At 52.7% G+C, this 20,555-nt stretch overlaps 1 protein-coding gene across 1 annotated transcript in view; it reads left to right on the top strand.

The window, feature by feature from the left end:
• Positions 1-1,667: 1,667 nt before the first annotated feature.
• Positions 1,668-20,555, top strand: part of PSD2 (pleckstrin and Sec7 domain containing 2) — an 84,270-nt gene continuing 65,382 nt past the window's right edge. The window contains exon 1 of the mRNA XM_027888636.1: positions 1,668-1,760. The gene's annotated coding sequence lies outside the window, so the exon portion shown is untranslated. The remainder of the gene's footprint in view (positions 1,761-20,555) is intronic.

Here is a 20,555-nt window from a genome sequence, read left to right as displayed (position 1 = left end):
GTATTTCTAAACCAATGCAAACGCCCCAGGCAGCAGCTCAGCCCTGCAGTGCCCAGCTCCCAGAACACTCATCCTTGCCCTCCGTGTCTCCCCGCCCTCCCCTCTGCCAGGTGCCCACTCAGCCTCCCCTCAGCTCACTCGTGCCTGCCCCCTCCATGGCCCCAGCAAGGGGAAGGGGCTGCTAACAGAAATATCTTGCTTCAGTGTGGCCTCCCTGACCCGAAACCCTCCAGAGCCCTCTCTCCAGATTATTGTCACCCCTCTGCTGCTGAGCTCTGCCTCTCGGCCTTGACCCTTCTCCCCCCTGTGAGGAGTGGGGGGGGGGGGTGTTCTCCCTCGTGGTGCCTCCCTCGCTGCAGCCTTTTGTGTGATCTCCCACATCACCCTCCCCTCATCCAGAGGTTCTCCCGCCCGATGTGCCGGGCTCAGCGCTGGCACCGCGGCATCCCTTGGGATCCCGTCTCTTAGCAACGCCAGGGAAGATGCTGAGCACACGTCTGGTCCATCGGTCCACGGAGCCACCGTGCACAGGGCAGAGGGGCAGCTGCTGCTGCCTGGAGGGAGCACAGCCCCCCTGCACACCCCACCTCCTCTCTCCCCCATCCCCAAGAAGCGGGTGAGGGGCTCAGGAGGTTGAGCGCTGTGTGGTAAGATGCACGCAGGTACCCCCAAAAATGCCAGGGCGGCGGAAAGGATCCAAGAAGGTTCATTCTGAAGGTAACAATTATATAAACTTGCACAGGAGAAGCTGTACCAGGCTGCAAAGCAGCGCTGGGCCTGAGAAAGACAAACCTCATGTTTCTTCTTTGAGTTTTATCATCTCTTCTGCCCCATCTCTCCCCACTGGATGCAAAGACCTGTGGGATCTTCTCTGCCCTCACACATCCATGAGCGAGCTTCTGGAATGCAAGGGGGGAGAGAGCAGCACTGTTTGGAAAAAATGGCAGGGAAGCCTTTCCTAAGCAAAAAGACTGATTCCTTGGTAGCAAAATCTTCTGGAAAAAGGGTATTTACTCCTGCAAGCAGCAGTGTGGGGCCCCTCAACCTGGTACTGCTGCCCTGCTCTCCGGCCTACCCCACAGCTTTCTGAAGCGACATTCTGAAGCTGGTGCATTTCCTGCACCAGTGACATGCAAAACTCCCACCACCCTTTTTCTCTTCTACCGCTCCTCCACTGCAAGCAAAGCCCTTGGGAAGTGCTCAGCCTTCCCCAAAATAGCCTGGGAGGAGTGCACATCCCCCGTGTCCCGCTCATTCCCAGTGTCCCGTTCATTCCCAGTGTCCCGCTCATTCCCAGTGTCCCACTCATTCCCAGTGTGTGTCCCGCTCATCCCAGTGTGTGTCACACTCATTCCCAGTGTCCCTCTCATCCCCAGTGTCCCATTCATTCCCGGTGTCCCGCTCATCCCCCGTGTCCCGCTCATTCCCAGTGTCCCGCTCATCCCCCGTGTCCCGCTCATTCCCAGTGTCCCGCTCATACCCAGTGTCCCATTCATTCCCGGTGTCCCGCTCATTCCCAGTGTCCCGCTTGTCCCGCTTATCCCGGTGCGGGCGGTGCAGGCGCAGTTCGGGCCGTGGCCGCCAGAGGGCGGTAGAGGCTATGCCGGGCGCTTTGCTGCCCCCTGGCGGCCCCGCGCGGCGCCGCGGCCGGTCCCGGCTGTCCCGGGGGATTCTCCCGGGGGATTCTCCCGCTTCCCCATGGCCGCACGCGTGTCCCGGGGACACGGCACAGGGAGGCGACCAGGGCGAGGAGGTACGGGGTGAGTGCGCCTATCCCTCCTACCCGGGAGGAGTGTCTCCGGGAGAGGGGCCCCTCGGGGTGAGCGGTGCGGTCGGGAGGGGCGGCTCAGGTCGCGTCGGAGGGACGGGGGTGTTCCCCGACCCGTGTTATTCCAATGCTGGAGGGATGCAGGTGCCCCTGGACTGTGTTATTCCTTGTATCAGAAGAACGGGGGTGTCCCCGGGCTGTGATATTCCCATATCGGAGGGACGTGGGTGCTCCCCGGGCTGTGTTATTCCCAGTATCGGAAGGACGGGGGTGCTCTCGGGGCTGTGTTATTCCCAGTATCAGAGGGAGAGGGGTGCTCTCCGGGCTGTTTTATTCCAATATCGGAGGGATGGAGGTGCCCCTGTGCTGTGTTACCCCCGTGCTGGAGGATTAGGGGTGCTCCTGGGCTGTGTTATTCCCTGTACCAGAGGAACAGGGGTGTCCCCGGGCAGTGTTATTCCCAGTATCGGATGAGTCACCCGGGCTGTGTCACCCCCGTGCCGGAGAGAAGCGAGTGGTCTTGGGGCTCTGTTATCCCCCTTACCAGAGGCGGGGAGTGCCCCCTCTGCTGTGTTACACTCGTGCCGAAGGGATGAGGGTGCTCCCCGGGCTGTGTTACTCGAGTGCTGGAGGGATTAGGGTGCCCCCGGGCTGTGTTATCCCCGTGCTGGAGCGATGAGGGTGTCCTGGGTCTGTGTTATCCCTGTGCCAGCGGGATGGGAGTGCCCCCAGGCTGTGTTATCTCCTTGCCAGAGGGATGGGAGTGCCCCCGACCTGTGTTATTCCCGTGCAGGAGGGAGGGGGGTGTCCCAGGGCTGTGTTACCCCCGTGCCGGAGAGAAGAGGGTGGTCCGGGGGCTGTGTTGTCCCACATACTGGAGCAATGGGGTGACCCCGGAGCTGCGTTCTCGCCGTGCTGGAGGGATGGGGCTGCTCCCGGGCTGTGCCATTCCCTGGATCAGCAGTAGGGTGCAGGACAGGCTGCTCAGGGCGCTGCATACCCACCTCTCTGCAAGCCTAGCGGTGCCCCAAGCTGGATCGTCATCCCCTTACAGGCAGTGTAGGGAGAAGTGACAGGCACTGAGCTGGCTCTTCTTCCCTGAGAGCCTCTGGGATGGAGCACCGCGGGATTAAGCTCATACTCAAGTGGTCTCGTGCTATCTCAAAGCTGCAATGCTTCCTGGGCTGCTCAGGGAAGGACTTGGAGTAGGGGTTTTGGAGGATTTGTGGCCTGACAGAGGGTTTGCTGCAAGGATTTTTCTGCTCCCAGGTTCCTGGCCAGCTGCTCCCTTGTCCTTCTGTGTAAGGCAGCAGGCTCAACGGGGTGTCAGAAACATCCTTTCAACCAGCAGTGGTGTGTAAGACCCGAGCCAGAGGAGCAGCATCCCTGCCACATCCATTCCTGGGTTTGCTGCACTTCCCCAGAGTAGGGGGAAGGCTGAGGAGCAGAATTAGAAAGGTGTGATGTGGACAAGCCTGCTCAAGCTGGCTGGCAGCTCATCTTGGTCTGATGGACGAGAATTGCACTGGGAAGGTTTCAGGCCTTTCTTGGCAAGCAGAATGAGCAGCCTCTTGGCAGGTTTGCAGGCATGGGATGCTGTGTCTGTGGGATGGGGAGCTCTTGCTATGAGGAGCTTCTCATGCTATGAAATGCCTTCAGCCTCCAGTTCACTGTCAGTCCCTCTGGGTAGTGCAGAGCTTGCCTGTTGATCATAGTGGAACACATCTGCTTCCACCCCTTTGTGTAGATACCCTGGGGGAGACAGAGGGCAGGCTTAGAGGTATCAGAATGTTTGATAAATTAGGTTGCTTTTCTGAAATATATATATATTTTTTTTTAATTAAAGGAAAATGCTGATCATGTCTTCAGAACTAAGTTCTTATTTGTGAATTTGAGATGATTCCTTAGTCAAAATGCATTTGCATGGGATGAATGGCAATCTTGGAGTTAAAAAAATCGTTGTCCCAGAGTGAGAACTTTTGGTTCTTTCTGCCTGGCATCAGTGTGACAGCAAAAAGGGAGACATGGTTACTGGGTTAGGTGTGAGGGAGGCAGTGGTTCTGGGTTGCTTCCTGGGCTGGCAGAGGTGGTGTGAGGCTGTGAACAGCCAGCTTGTCACCTACAGTCAGCTCAGAGCCAGCTGCAGCCTTCACCCTGCTGCTGGCAAACCGAATTTCAGTGCTGTGATGAGCCCAAAGGCATCATCCCATCCCCATTCCTGGCACCACAAATGGGCCTGGGCACTCCTGGGCTGGAGATGGTGGTCTCTTCTGTCCCAGTGTTCTCTGTCACCCCTGGGATTCATCCAACACTATCACTCAGGGTCCTGGACTGCTCTCCCTGGGAAGGACTGTGACAGGGCTCCAGGGCAGCCAGGACACCTCCCTGCTTTACTGCTGCCTGAATCTGCCCTGCCTGCTCCTTCCTTCTACCCCAAATTGCCCTCTCTGGAAGCCACTGGAGCCCTTGCAAAGAAAGAGAAACCTTTCTGCACCTTTCAGCTTCATTCCAGGCCAGGGTGCAGACTCCCCTGGCCCAGAGCGAGGGGGTGAGCAGCTGAATTCAGTGCAGGGCAGGTAAAAGATGTTGTGGGTGGCAGGTTAAAAGGAACCTGACACTTGCAAAGTGATCTCTGTGGCTTTTCCCAGGGAGGGCCCAGCCATCGGGTTAGCCCAGAAACACTCACCTCAGTTTTGGGTCTGCTGAGGGAGCTGCTGTGGGCCCCACCAGACAGCTCTTGGCAAGTCTAAGAAACAAACCACACCTGGCAGAGAGACCTTTTCTCTGGAGGGCCTTAAAGCTCTCCGCAAAGGGACCTGGACGGTTTCCTACTGCCTCTTTTGAGAGCAGGAACAAGGAACGGGGATTTGAATGGTGTCCTGAGACCTGATGCTCTGGGTTTCCGTTCCAGCACAGGGTTCTAAGCCAAGAAAACTGCCTGTCCTGCCAAGGCCGGGTAGGAAACTGAGCCCTGGAGCAGCGTCAGCGGCGTGGCGTTAACTCCTCTCTGCAAGGAGCACTGAGGCTCCTTTGATGAGCTCACTATCTGCAGCAGTTACTTTCTTGTTTCCTTCCAAAAGTCCTATCCCGCCTGGCTCAGCCCCGGCCTGACACTGTGGAGCTTGTGAAGATGCTCATTCAGGCTCAGTGATGAACCTGAGTCACTTCTTAACCATGTCCTGTCTGAGCTGTGCTCTGCCAGTGAACTGCCAGCCTGGGCTGGGGGTGGCTCTGGGGGGCAAGGAGTCCAGCAGAGGTAGGTGGGCTTGAGCCAGGGGAGGGAAGGGTTGCAGAGCAGGGACCTTGAAGCAGTTTACAAGCCTTAAACATGTTCTGGAACAACAGCAGTGGGACACGTGGGGAATCTTCTTACATTTTCTCTTTGGGTGATGGTTTCTTGCAAAACCCTGTGTTTAGCAGATCAGGCAGAGGGGATGAACTGTTAGTTTGGGCACACATATCCCACAGGATCCCAGGAGTGGGATGTTTCTGGGGGTAGGACAGGTGCACTGACTGCCAGCAGCAAGTCTAGCAGTCATGTCAGAGAGACTGAGAGCTGCTCTGCTTTGATCATCTCAGCTGCTTGCCTGAACACACCACACATCTGCACTGGAGCTGTCTCCCATCAGGTGAGACGTGTGCATGGACCAGCTGCCTCCCCTGTATTTGCTCCTCCTGCTGCGGTGACCAGATGTCCTACTCTTTCGTGATGTTGTCCTACTTTCAAGTAGGTTATTCTATTTTTGCCTGGCCCTGTCCTTTTTGTGACTTTGCCTCCCTACGTGTCCTGTGCCTGGCTTTCCCCTGGCAGAGGCAGAGGATCTGCAGGTCGTGGTCCTGAGCAGTACAAGCCATTTCCCTCTGCTGTGCTTCTCGAGGAACTCGCACTGCCATCATCCTTGCAGACCAGGCACGAGCTCAGGGACAGGATTAGATGCTGAAGGTCCTCAGAGGGAAGGGTCAAGCTTCCAGCTTGCTTTAAGGGTCTTGAATGACCTTGCTTGAGCTGGCAGCCATGTGAGTGTGTTTGCTGTAGTTTATATGTCTTATCTTCAAGCGCCAGCACTTCCAGGATCTGAAAGAGATGTCTAAGCAGAGAAGGAAAGGGCTGAGCTCCCTCTCAGGGCTGAGAGTCAGCTGGGAATGGAAATGGAGCCTTGTCCTGTCACTGCAGACTGGCAGCTTGAAGTCTGGGTACTGCAGGGACCTGACTGCCAGCTCACAAGCCTTCCTTGGAAAACACCTTGTCTTTGGCTGCCAATCCCTGCTGTCTCTGATCTCTGACTCTGGCTCTGACTTCTCCTTCCCTTACCCTTTGACTTCAGTTTGAAAACTGCAGCCTCTTGTTCAAGCCAGCCACGACACTCTGAGGGCAGCGTGCCTGAAGGGCTCTGAGCCGCCCCAGGTGCAGTGCCGGTGTCCTGGCATGGCTGCAGCCGTGGAAAAGGGCAGTGCCCTGTTGGACAGGCTGGGAGGGAGCACTCAGGCTGGATGCTGAAGGCTGACGAGCTTTGGACCAGCGCTGCAGTTTATTTATGGCCTGCTTAGCAATCTCAGGCAGGCAGTGCGGGTTAAGGCATCTCCTGTCCTGGATTGACAGTACAGATCCAATTAGCCATGAAAGCCTCTAATTATTTGTCCTGAATTGCTCCGGTGGTAACCAAGGCTCTGCTATCTCCTCCTTTTGTCTGTGTCCCAGCTGGAAATGCCCCAGTGTCCCTGCATCTAGAGCAGCAAGTGTGATGTGCGAGCAGAGTCAGCACAATCTAATCAAAGGAGACAGGCCCCGGGAGTTAATGAGGGGACGGGCCCGCTTCGTTAACTTTGGAGAGTTCTCTAAGCCCCGTCCTGAGAGACAAAGGACTGAGATTGCGTGTGGCAAAGATAAGGCTCACGAGATGAAATGCTGCAGTAGAGGGGCTGCAGACCCTGGGGAGGGAAGGGGGTGGCTGGCAGGAAGATTTGAAAGCAGAAAGGCCCTTGCATCTCACAGGAGAGGAATACCTCCCCACTGAGAAAGGCTGAGAGAACTGGGATTGCTCAGTCTGGGGAAGGGAAGGCTCAAGGGTGACCTTACTGTGACCTTTCAGTACCTGAAGTGGCTACTAAAGAGCTGGAGAGGGAATTTGGGCATGGAGTGACAGGACAAGGGGGAATGGCTTCAAATTGACAGAGAGTAGGTTTAGATTGGACATTGGGAAGAAGTTCTTCCCTGTGAGGGTGGTGAGGGCCTGGTACCAGCTGCCCAGAGAAACTGTGGCTGCCCCATCACTGGAGGTGTCCAAGGCCAGGTTGGATGGGGCTTGGAGCAACCTGGGATAGTGGAAGGTGTCCCTGCCCATGGCAGACTGGCAGACCAATGGAGGTGGCCATCCCAGAGAAATGACCCTGGATCTCTGGGAGAGAACTGGGTCTCTAGTGGAACATGTCCTTGCCCATGATGACTTCTAAGGTCCCTTCCAACCCAAACAATTCTGTGATTCTGTGATTCTGATTCTGCAGCTTGGCCAATGCAGGACACTGGAAGGACATTGGCTGCAGGGAGTCATGGGCATGAGGTGGGGTTACACAAGAAAGGCCTGAGAATTTCTCTTTCCCAGACGTGTGTGCTAAGTTCCAGATGTGGATTCTCAACTGCAAAACTATTTTAAGGTGAAAAAAAGCTTTGCAGGGCACTTATTGCCTCTTCCTGCTCATTCTGCAGTAGAGGAGCCTTGGCTCTCCGCTAGAGAAAATGTGTCATTTACGTTCTTGGTAACCTTAACTCTGACCTGAAATGACAGCGAATGGCTCTCAGACAAGACAGGGCAGCCAGCCTTGCCTTGAAAGCAAAATTTTACACAAGTAACATTCAGCTCCTGTATGAGGGGCCAGCTGAGTGCTTCCACCATTGTTTCCAGGTCACAGGGTCCCCCCCAAAGTGGGTTTTACATCGTTGTCTTGTGATGCTGCCTGAAGGCAAGCCGTGTCTTTGCTCACCACGTGCACGTTTTCTCTTTGTGTGGATGGTTTAGCAACAGACCTGCTGGCAAAATGGCTCTGCCCCTGAGCCTGAGAGGAAGGAGAATCAGCAAGGGTGCCCTGCTGGGGGAGGCTGGGAGCTGTTCACAGGCATCCCTGGTGTGACACTGGAGCACCAAATATGTCCCTCTGACCTCCAGACGAGGGACGTTCAGACAGGACCCATCTCTGCCAGGGCCAGTGCCGGTCCTCAGAATCAGCTGACAGATCCTCCAAGCCTCTTGGTGTCCTTCCCCTGCAGCCCAGAGCCTGCCAAGTTCAAGCCAGAGAGCTCCCTCCATACAAATGGGGACGAGGGGGGCGGGCTGGTAACGTACAAAAAGTGTTTCTTTCCTGCCCGCCTGCAAAGGGGAGCTATGGAATTTTAAGCAGCAAGGACAAAACTCTGCTGAAGAGCCCTCTTCTGTGCTTGCTTGGTGAAATCACTGATCACAGTGGTGGGGGGGTCCAGGAAGGTGCCAGGCTTGCCCTGATTAATGGCCCTGTTGTTGTCTGCTCTAGTTTGTTGGTCTTTGCTCTGGGAGACCGTTTGCTGGAGCGGCAACTATTTTCCCCAGAGCAGCTTCCATGGGAGCTGTCCCCGTGGCAGGGGCTGTCCCTCTGTGTGGCCGGGCTGCACAACCCCAGCTCTTGGAGCTGGCCTAAAGGGCTGGCCCAAAATGTTCTGGGAACCTCCTTTATGGCCCCAAAACCTGAACAGGTAGGGAGGGGAGAGGTGAGAGGAGAATCTTTGTTCCACGGGGGAGCTTTCCCTTCTGCCTTCTAAGGGTGCCCAGCCTTGCAGCTCAGTACCCTGACGAGGGGCACCCACTTCTCATACCTCAGTCTCTGTTCTCTCCAGCAGCACCAATTTGGCTGGGTTGTGAACTCAGCAGCAGCCTGACTGGTGCTTTTCATCCATCACTTTGCCCATCCAGTGAAGCAGCTGTGCCCTGCACACCTCCTGTTTCCCACCCCGAGCTCAGAGCATCGGGCCCTCTTGCCTGTGTTTTTCTCCTTGAACCACTTAGTTTTAAAATAGAGCAATTATCTTCCTTCAGCAAGGAGCTTACTCTCTCCAATCTAGGGCAGTTTGGCAGCACAGCAGCCTGCACAGCTCTCCCTGGGTGCAGGGGTGAGTTCCCAGCGTGGGGGCTCCGAGGGCTGGAGCCCCTCTGCTCTGGACACTGCCTGAGATAGCTGGGGTTGTTCAGCCTGGAGAAGGGAAGGCTCCAGGGAGATCTTAGAGCCCCTCCCAGTGCTGAAATGGGCTCCAAAGAGCTGGAGAGGGCCTTTGGACATGAGCATAGAGTGACAGGACAAAGCAAGGGATATGAGAAGGAAGTCTTTTACAAAGAGTGTGGTAAAACACAGGTTGCTCAGAGAGTTGGTAGATGCTCTATCCCCCCAGATATTCAAGGCCAGGTTGATCAAGGCTTGGAGAAACCTGCTCTAGTGGAAGGTGTCCCTGCCCATGGTAGAGGGAGGGGAGTAGATGATCTCTTCAAGGTCCTTTCCAGCCCAAACCATTCTGTGATTTTAAGTGTGGGGTCCTGTCTGTGCCTTAGGATGGTGGTTGGGTCAGTGGTTTGGGGTCTGAGGAGGGTCATTACTGCAGCTGAACAGTTTGAGTCCTTGGTCCCAGTCTTTTCTTTGTAATTGCTCACAAGTCAGAGGGATGCAGGTTTGGAGGCTTGGCTCTTTGGGAGCAAGGCCAACACGTTCTGCCAGAGTTCACAGCCCTCCCTCCACTGCCAAGCCCCGAGGGATTTCTGGATGGGGAAATTTGTCCCTGAGTCTATGTGATAAGAAAACACAGCCCTTCAGACTTTTACCTACACATCTATCAACAAGTGACAGACCTGCTGGGACAGGGCTGGCAGGAGCTTTCAGAGGTGGCCTAAGGCACATTCGTGCCTGAAGATGGGACCAGTTCTTATGTAGGTTGCTGCCAACAGAGGCTTCTCCAACCTGCTGCTAAAATCCCTGCCTGTGACCCCCCTATCAACCCTAGATGGGGGGGTTGGCTGTGATTCAGGGTCCAGAATTGCTTGTGGGGTTAAATGCTCAAAAAATAAGAACCTTTGCAGAAGCTTGTTGCAGGGATTAGTTCAGTGATGGAGCACATTCTGCCAGCCTCAGCTGCCACACTGGCCGTGGTGGGAAGGGTTTACATCCTCACATGTGTAGAGCACCTAATCTCCTCTGTCTTGGGATCCTTCTGCTGTCTCACAACTCCACACTCGGCTGTTGTTTAATTAAAAAATAAACAGACAGGTATTCACAGGGAAAATGAAGCTGTTTTGTTCTTTGTGCGTCCTTGGTGCTCTCCTGGCATCTTATCTGGGGACAACAGCTCTAAGCCTCAAATTTGCATTTTTGCCTTGCAAAGCCAATCGTTTTAATTGGGAGCAAAGCCAGAGAACAGTGACTGTCCCATGCCACACAGAGTGGCTGTGGTGTTAGAGAGGAACAGTGCCTTCTTTCCCTTCTGCCCTGCCCGATGGGCTCTGGGGTTCAGGTGATGGTGGCTGTGGCTCATGTTTGGTTTCATCTCTTGGGTGACTGCTGAGGGCACTTGGATTGTTCATCTGAAGAAGAGGAGACTGAGGTCAGAGCTCACCAGGATCTGCAGCTCCTCACGAGGGGCAGCTCCAATCTCTGCTTTGTGTGAGCAGTGACAGGACCTGTGCCAGGGCAGGGTTAGGCTGGATCTCAGGAGAAGGTTCTTCCCCCAGAGGGTGGTTGGCACTGAACAGGCTCCCCAGGGCAGTGGGCACAGCCCCAGGGTTGTCAGAGCTCCAGGATTGTTTAGACAACGCTCTCAGGGACAGGGAGGGATTGTTGGGATGTCTTGGGCAGGGCCAGGGTTTGGACTGGATGATCCTGGTGGGTCCCTTCCAACTCAGGATATTCTGTGATTTCATGATTCTCTGACACAGCTTAGTGTACCTGTGCTAAGCCAGCCTGGACAGCAACCACAGTTGTGCTGTGAATTATGGTCAGGATTGTCAGGAGAAGCAGAGAAAGGTCTGTGTAGGGCATCCAAGGTCACATGGAAAGCCAATATTAGCTACTGATGATTTCTAGTGTAGTAGAGGAGAGCCAGCTGACCAGCAGCTAAAGGGCAGAAGCAAACCCTTTGTAACAGAGGGCATTTGTCCACGGACACAAGACCAGAGGACTTGTTCTTCAGCTGAGCTTTGTGTCCTCTCAGTGAAGCCAAAGCTCCAGCTCACACCCCAGAAGTTTGGGACCTACAGAGGAATCCCAGGTGAGCCTGAGGTACCACTCAGTATGTTCATCTGACCTTGGCAAACCTGGAGATGCCAAAGCATGGGAGGAGACTGCAGCCATCTCTGTATTCCCTGAGTCAGCAGAGCTTCTCCATCTGGTGGCTTTGGATGGGACACAGAAGAAAAAAGTTAAAAGGTAAATTTTCCAAGGTTGGAGAAATGGAATCTCCTTGATTAAGGCATTATAAAGCACTGTGATCATTGTGTCCACCCCAAGTGTTTGTCTTGAGCCAAGAATGGGACCTCTTTGGGGTGTGGACCAAAAGGCTGCCTGGTACAAGAAGCCCAAGCATCCATGGACACCCTCTCAGTGGATTAACTGGGGCTGGGTTTAAGGCATGGCCCAGGTGACAGAAAAATCTGGACAGGACTTGGTTGTTTTGAACTTCCCCTGCAGGAGCACCAGGCTTTTACCCCCAGATCACAGACCCCCCAAACACCCTCAGGGTTCAACCCATCTTTGTACCTGAATTACTCCATCACTATGGAGCAAGTGCAGTGGTACAGACCCAGCCATGGCTTTGCTAATGCCTGGAGGCAGATTAGTGCCAGCCTTTTCCTGGGAGTCTCTCACCTACAGCACCTCTGACTGAGGCTCGTGGCTTGAGCTCCACTGCTCCGACAGCAACACTGTGCATTTTTCATACTGGAAACTGAGATTTGCAGAGGTGAAGCGAGCTGGTAAAAGAAGTCAGAGCTGTGTGGAAGGAGAGGAAAAAAACCCAAGAAAGCTGTAAAGCTGCCATTTTAATTTGCTGCACTGTACCCTGAGAACATCATCGTTGCTGAGCTACCACCCAGGTGCTCATCCAGTGGGAGCTGCTGGAGATTTGCAAGTAGAAGAGCTTTAAACAAGGGACAACGTGGATTAAGCCTGACACCCCACCGGATTCTCCTTCTCTTGGTCCCTGATGTTCCTACAAGCACCTCTGCCACTTTGCATATAATGTGACCTATTGTATAAATACTTAGTCACTCTGTTGGGAACATTAATTATAGATGGAGAAGCATCTTTTGAAAGCTGCCTGTAGGTCTGGGCACCCTATTTCCATTAATTTTAATGAGAACCAGACATCCAAATCCCATTCGGTGGCTTTGAGCATCTCAGGCAAGAAGCTTCATCCGACACCAACCCCCCCACCCCCCACCCGCCTCCATTCTCCCCACTCTGCAATTTAAGAGTGAGATTTGCAAATACCTCACAAATCCTGCGGATGCCTGAGCTGCCCTTGTGCCATGCCATTGTTGTCTGCTGGGGGTGGTTGGCTGGTAGCTTCAGAAGTATTTATAATAAGTTCATTTAATCCATCCTGTTAGTTCTTTTCCTCTGCATCACCACATCTTCTCCCCCAACCCCCCCCCCCCAGCACTCTGACACAGCAATGCCTGAATGAACCCCCAGCCTGGGTGGGTTTTTTTTGACAGAGAGGCTTTTGATGCTTGCAAATGACAGCTGTGCAGAGCAGGTCTGAAATGAATGATTGAATTATCTGACTGATTAAAAATGTGCTGTGGCTTGGAAGATCTGACAGCAAGTATTCACCGAGGCAGCTCACATGAAAGGGAGCTGCGTGCACGGAGGGTGTGTGTTTGTGTGTGCTTTGGGAAAAACAGCCGGTGAGATGGGACAAACACCCAGAGGAGCAGCTTCTTAAGCTCAGCATCCTTTCCAAAGCTCCAAATCTGCGCTGAGGTGCTCAGCAGAGTTAAAACTCAGCGTGGTCGTGGAGATAATGATTATTTAGACAGACGTCACAGCGGTTTAGGAAATGGAAATTGAGCTAAAAAGTAGTGCAGGGCTGGGGAACTACTTAACTGCATCTCAGCACTCTACAGACCTGTGGCTGAGGAGTGATGAACTCTCCTGTTGGAAGCATGGTTCCATCCACTGTGCTACAGGCACATGCCCATGGTGTGGGGCAGCCCCAGGGGTGCCAGCTCTACGGGAACGTGTCCCATGATCCAGGCTTTTGACAAGCTTGGGCCTCTGTGAGATTAACTATGAATGGCTGGGAGGATGGAGAAAGGAAGCTTGGCAGTGGCTGTGCCCTCGGTGCTGTCAGTGATGGCAACAGCAGATGTGTTAATGCACGAGGGACAGGAACAGCCTTTCCAGACCTATCTCAGCTTCCTTCCCAGTCCCCACAGAGCAAACTGTCCCTTCCCGATGCCTCACAGAAATTCAGCTCAGCCAGAACACAAGGAAAAATATCTGGTAGTGAAAGGAATGAAAACATTAAAATTTAAAAAAAAAAAAAATGGTTCTTTGCAAATGAAACCTATTTTGTCAGCTCAACAAGTTCACAGGTTCCGATGGGAGTTCCATCCAGGGAAAAAAAATCACAGCATAAAGGTTACCACTGTAGTTCTTCATCATAGATGGTCTTCCGATAGTTTGCTGAAATTGATTTTTCCCTAAATTGTTTAACTGCTCATCATCTCCCTACTTGCAGAAGATCACTCTCTTCCCCTGACCCCTGGCTCAAAAGAGATGAAACACTGGGCTATAACTAATTGCTTTATCAGAAATAGTTTTGGTTTAGTCTCCCAGCCCAGCCACTGAGTAATTTGTTCTCTGCCCTTTGCAGTGCCATTAGCTGAGCTGATGCTGGGTGCCTGTAGCAGCTTCAGCCTTGCTGGTCGTGCTCCCTGTCCCAGTTCCAGTGGCCATTTCAACAGGACTGAATGCTGAAGCTACAATAGTCCCGAGGGCACACGTAGCTAATGGGAATTCATTGGCATCTGTGTCATCTCTCCATCAACATCCCAAAATGTCCCTCTTATTGAATCCACTCCAGCAACCCGGGAACGCTCAGAGCAGGGGAGGTGCTGGGATCCTGCTCCTGTGGCTGCAAACCTCATCACTGCTAATTGTCCCATTCCTGCCCAGCCCTTTCCCAGATGTGGGAGCCTCAGGCCCCCTGTGCTTCTGGCCCCCATTTCTCCCAGCCAGGCCCTGACTGCTGAGTGTAAATGAAACATCAGATCATTTCAGTGCCCTCTTCCACCATCTGAAAACCTCTATTTATCAACAGTATTTCTTTATTTATAGACAACATTTCTTTATTTTCTAGACAAGTGGTTGATGCTCCATCCCTGGAAGCGTTTAAGGCCAGGTTGGACGGGGCTCTGAGCAACATTATATTAATGAAATCATGGAATGGTTTGAGTTGGAAGGGACCTTAAAGATAATCTCATTACAACCCCCTGCCATGGGCAGGGACAACTTTCATTAGATAAGGTTGCTCCAAGCCCCATCCAACCTGGTCTTGGACGCTTCCAGAGTTAAGGCAGCTTCTCTGGGCAACCTGTGCCAGGGCCTCACTACACCCTCACAGGGAAGAATTTCTTCCAAATATCCAATTTAAACCTACTCTCTGTCAATTTGAAGCCATTCTCCCTTGTCCTGTCACCCCATGTCCTTGTCAAAGTCCCTCTCCCACTCTCATGGAGCCCTTTCAGGCCACAGTTAGGTCAGCCCAAAGCCTTCTCTTCTCCAGGTTGAACATTCCCAGTTCTCTCAGCCTTTCCTCATGGGAGAGGTGCTCCATCGTTCTGATCATCTTGGTGCCTCCTCTGGACTCACTCCAACAGGTCCTTGTCCTTCCTGTGCTGGGGATCCCAGTGCTGGAGGCAGGACTTGTCCTAATACCCAGCCAGGGGCTGCTCTCCCACTCTGGTGGAAGCAGTTCAGCCCCATCACAGACATTTCCCTGCAGACACCAGATCCAAAGAGGGGGGTGGAGAAACATCTTCCCTAAACAGCTCCATAACAAAGGGAAATAAAGTCCATGTTCCCAGAACAGCTTTTCAGCCTCAGGGATAGAGGAAGGACTCGTGTTGCTGCCAGTGCACAGCCCCACGGTCTCTAAAAATGACAGATGATAATTTTCTGTTACCAGAAGTAGTGCAATGAGTCTGGCTTCATTCTGGATCAGGCCTCAACTGGACAGATAAGAGTGAATTGATTACTGAACTCAGAATTAATAGTTGCCTGAACGCCCTAATTGCATTTGTTATGAGCAGAATGTGATCTTAAACTGATAATACATATGCAAGGCACTTGAAAGTGGTCAATTTTCCTAAGCTGAGAACAATTACAAGCAAGAAATGATTGGAGGAAAAACTGAGAGAAAATAATTTGTGCTCTAAATGAGGGTTGTTTAGGAAAACTTTGATAGATGCTGTCTCCTCCACAGCATGCACACAGATTTGCAGTCCTGGAAGATATTCTTAGCTAAGAATCTATCGTTGTTGAGGAAGAGAAAAGCAAAAATAATAACAGTAATAAAACCCCAAATAGAACAAGAAGGGATTTGGTAACAAAAGCAATGAATTAACTGTTACATAACGCAGAGACCTGGAAGGCTAATCTGGAAGAGCAGTCAATGAAAATTATGTTTGCCAGCATTAAGGACTATTAGACACTGCACATGTTTGTGTTTACAGGCATATATGGCTGTATGGGAAGAAAATAAATGCTGCCTGTTGGGTTTAGATGAAGCTGATAAAGAGTCCACTCTGATATTGCCAAAAAACCCAAGAAATGTCCAGCCAAAGGTTCATAACTCTGGAGAAAAAGCAGCCTGGTGGGTCCACATCCTACGGAGGGGATGGAAAGCTGCTTGTTCCAGCAGTAACCAGCAGCACATGAAATGGCAACGGGGAAACTGAGATGTTTGTACACATCTAGGTAGGACTAGAAAAAACCTACACCGAATGGCCTCCTAAGGAATGGCTGAGAGATCCTTTTAAGGTGTTTATACTTCATTGGTGTCAGTACCTGAGGTGTTGGGAGAAGGGTTGCCTAGAGAAGCTGTGGTTGCCCCACCCCTGGGAGTGCTCAAGGTCACGGGGGATGGAGCTCTGAGCAACCTGGTCTAGTTGAAGGTGTCCCTGCCCATGGTGGGGGGTTGGAACTGGTTGGGCTTTAAGGTCCTTTCCACCCCAAACCATTCTGTGATCCTATGAAGTTACATATCCAGGATGGAAAATAGGACGACATTTGTTCAGTGGGGGTGATGGATGGCAGAGAGGGGGAGACTCCCAGCACTGGAACATGATAAAAGATGGAAGAGATGCTGCAGAACCCTGGTAGCCAGTAGAACAGCAGAGTCCCTGTGGGACCTCCCAGAGCTTGCTCACATCCCTTGCTGAGGATACAGTTTCGTACACTAAAAGTTACTGAAATTAGGACAAGTCAGATGCTGCGAGTGGTCGGGTCTGCTTGGGGAGCTGGTTTTATGTCAGCAGTGGGCTCTCAGGAGGACAAGTGCGAATTCAAACACTCATGAACCCACATGAGCAGAGGAAAGATGGTGTTTTGGAGGACAGTGACTCATTTGAAAGTTGTCGTGGAGGAAGGCAGTAAGCAGAGTGCTCATCCAGCATCAGTCTTGCCTTCTGCCAAAGTCTGAAATGCCAGGAACGATGCCTCCCATATTCCAGGCTGGGATTTCCCAGGCAGAAGTGCCTACACTGGGCAGGGAATCAAATATCAACATGGCACATAAAAATGTGCTGGAGAGGTGACTAATCCCTGCACAGGAGATTCGTGCTGTGCAGTGTCCTCTTGGGACTTCCAGAGGGCTCTGGAGATCACAGTGGCTGTGCTGGGCACTGGCCAGGCTGGTACTCCAGTCTGAGTCCTGGCCCAGCACCCAAGAAGTTATTGAGGAGCTCAAACAACGAACTATGGTATTGAAAACCAGATTCATGTGGAGCCCTAAACAAGTTCCACTTGAATGTACAGCCAGAGGGAGGTTATAGGGAGAACTGGTCCCTCTGAGTTAATTGTTGGACAGTTTGTCTCAGGGTCAGGTACTTGGTGTAGCTCAGCACTTCTCTGTCTTCCCCCATACACCTGTAACTCAGACAACTTTGATGCACAAGTTCTGGGTGTGGACTTTCTGACCACATCTTACCTCCAAGGACAACTTTCCCCCCTCCTCATACTCCTGCAGGGTCCTCTGGGAGCGTGGGCTGAGCCCTCTGGATCTGGCAGTTCCTGCCATAAGCAGTTTCACCTGCAGGCTGGAGGCTTTCTCCTTTTTCCCCACACATAACTGGCAGCTTCTTTACTGGAGGACACACTTCACCTGGGTTTCCCAAACCCCTCAGCCAAAGGCTGTTAGGGCAGAGGCTCCTGGTAGTTCTCCTTTCACATCTCCCTCCCACCATCTCCTCTCCCATCACTGTGGTCCCTTGCTGGCTCTGTGACCCTTTTCCAAGAAAGAGCCACCCTGGAACAAGGCACTGCAGAGCAGGAACTGATGTGAGTGGGGAAGAGGAGCCAGCAGGAGGTCTCATGTTCAGTGCCTGAGGCTTCAGCCCCAGTCCAGCAAAGCCCTGTGCTCCAGGGGGTCTCTCCAGGGTGTGCACTCACATGCTCTGACACACAAACACACACACACAGGTGGATGCTTTCCCTGGACTCTCTTCTGAGAGACTCTCCTATTCCCCGTTCCCTCCCATCTTCCCAAACTCACAAACCTGTTAACAGCCTCTGCCTCAGGGCCCTGGAGGAGCCCTGTGCATGCACCCTTTTTCTCATGATTATCTTTAAAGCATCATTTCTGCCTGTCGTCCTCCCACCCAGGGTGGGACTGACAAATCTCAGCTCTGCCAGCCCCTGGAAGAGCCACGAGGAGCCACCTCTGATGCCCCTGATGGGAACCACCATTTCCATATCTCAGAGTTTGCTCCAACAGCTGCAGGCCAGACTTTTCAGGACAGATATCACCCAGAACAGAGAGCTGATTTTAAGTGTCAAGAGGACTTCAGACAAAGGCTCACAAGGACCGAACCTTTTTCTTCAGAGGGCTGTTATCCCCCTCCACATCCCCCTTCCCACACTACCTGCATGCAGCAAGGTCCACACAGGGCTTTCTCCTAATCCTGGCTTCCATCAAAGTGACTTGAACTGAAAGTCAGTGAGTCCCAGCTGGGAAATCCAAGGGATTTCCTGAGAAAAACAGCTGTGTGAGGACATGGAAGCAAACTCATTGCTGGGCACATGAGAACACTTGTGAAGGTTTCATAATAGAAATTGGGAAGGCTGAGCAGCACCCAGGAGCATCCTTGTGTGCCACACTAAGCATCATGAGCAGGGCATGGCTGGAAAAGTGCTTGTAACAGGGATTCACCACTTCAAACTTCGCCATTCAGCTGCAGTTATGGCACTTTTAAAATGGTGAGGGGAAGTAAATAAACCCTGTGGGGTTGGTGGGTAAGTGTTCCTGGCTTCTCCCCTCAGAGTGAAGGGGGAGCAGAGCCAGTTTTTGTGGTGCTGCCAGCCTTGGAGCAGCCTTGGAGCTCTGGTTCAGTGGATCCCACAGGGCTACATGACCATGAACCATCTCAGGACCACAGGCTCCCATCTTTTTTCCACCTCTCCCACCAGCCTAGCTGGAGTGTTCCCATGGTCTGTATGGGGTAGGTGTTAATTTTAGTGCCTACTGTGTGGTCTGCAGTGTTTAGTTCTGGTGCCAGCAGTTCCCTGTTGCCTGAAAGGCTCCCAGGTGGGTGCTTTGAAGTGTTTGGGGCTTGAGGGGTGGCCCCCCTGATGCTAGCATGGATTGAAGGTGTCCTTACCTTAGGATGCTGCCACCTCTCCAGAGAACTCTTGTCACAGGTGACAAACAGCACCTGCAAGTTCACATGCACATCCAGACAGTTCAACAGCACATCCAGAATTGCTCTATTTTAAGAGTTTTCTTAATTTAAAAAAATATTATGACATATTCGAGGCATCTAATGGAGATCTACCAGCAGAAATCTCAGTGCCAGCAGAAATCTCAGTACCCTGTGACTGCTGGGAGTACCCAATCAATGACAGAGACAAGCCCACTACCCTGCTGGAGGGATGAGAGGAGGTTTCTCCCTGAATCCAGCTGTTGATAGGCTCATTCCCAGAAGCAGAATGATTGATAACCCAGTTATTTGGAACCCACTAGTGGATGTATTCTTAGAAACTAGAACCTCATTTTCTCATGCTGCAAAATGTCATTTCCTAGGACTGGCTGCTCAGAAATTGGATTTTGTTCCTTGCCTTCACACCTGAACAACAGACTGATGAATATTAATTGTGCTTTTTCATTTTTAATTTTTTTTTTTAAAGCACCCTAACCTGATAACTGTTTGATTACAAATACAGTAGAGTTGATCAGGGAGAGAGAGAGAGCAGCAGGACAGACTTTTGTGACGGCATCAGGCGAATCTCTTGGAGGACAGAGCCCCGGGGGAGGTTTCAGTCCCACACCTGCATTTGCCTGGCTCCTTGCTGCCCTTGACCGTGGCCACAGGATCCATTCCTTGTGTCTCTCCAGCACTGTACCTTCATTCACTCTTGCCTTTGTTGGACAGGTCCCTGGTATAGCTGCAGGGTGGCTCATTACATGGATCATTACCCACAGTGTCCCTGGCACAGAATGCCGTGTGCTGTGCCGGGGTATCCCTGCTGGAAGGATACACGGCCGTGCCCTGCCGAGCTGCTCCAGGACATTATTCCACCTCATGGCTGGGCCTCGGGGTTGGCATGTCTGGCTCTCCATTGTAATGATGCTTTTAATTTGGGGTGTTGGGGATTTGTCTGCTCGCTCAGCGACGTGTGCCCTCTGGAACGAGCTTTCCAAGAGACACAGAGATCTAGGGAGGGGTTTTCTCCACGGAATCAAGAAGCCATTGGATGTGCTGGGACATGTGTCTGGGGCAGACACCAAATCCTTTCTCCTTGCCTAAAGGTCCAGTCTGGGGCGTGCCCGTGGTGCTTTGGCACCGGGGTGGGGACAGGGCTGAGAGTGGGCAGTTCCAACCCAGGCTGAGGATGAATGGATCGAGAGCAGCCCTGGGGAGAAGGACTTGGGGGTGCTGGTGGGTGAGAGGCTGGGCATGACCCATGGCCTGGGCTGATCCCACAGCATGGGCAGCAGGGGAGGGGGGAATTCTGCCCCTCTGCCCCAATCAGGTGAGACCCCACCTGCAGAGCTGCCTCCAGCTCTGGAGTCCCCAGCACAGGACCCGTGTGGCTGAGGCCACAGGAGGACACCAAGCTGATTAGAGGAATGGAGCACCTCTCCCATGAGGAAAGGCTGAGAGACTTGGGGTTGTTCAGCCTGGAGGAGAGAAGACTCGAGGGTGACCTTATTGGGCCTTCCAGTGCCTGAAGGGGCTCCATGAGAGTGGGAGAGGGACTTTGACAAGGACATGGAGTGACAGGACAAGGGAGAATGACTTCAAATGGAAAGAGAGTAGGTTTAAATTGGATATGAGGATTAAATTCTTCCCTGTGAGGGTGTGCTGAGGCTCTGGCTCAGGTTGCCCAGAGAAGCTGCCTCAACCCTGGAAGTGTCCAAGGCCAGGTTGGATGGGGCTTGGAGCAACCTGGGCTAGTGGAAGGTGTCCTTACCCATGGCAGGGAGTTGGACTGGATGATCTTTAAGGCCACTTCCAACCCAGACCACTCTGGGATTCTACAGTCACACATCCCTGTG

This window comes from Empidonax traillii, unplaced genomic scaffold (assembly GCF_003031625.1).
Source record: "Empidonax traillii isolate 1590-97213 ecotype Southwest subspecies unplaced genomic scaffold, ASM303162v1 scaffold242:size1152717, whole genome shotgun sequence".
Taxonomy (NCBI): domain Eukaryota; kingdom Metazoa; phylum Chordata; class Aves; order Passeriformes; family Tyrannidae; genus Empidonax; species Empidonax traillii.
Note: the sequence above shows the minus strand (reverse complement) of the source record. Positions and strands in the feature narration are given on the sequence as shown.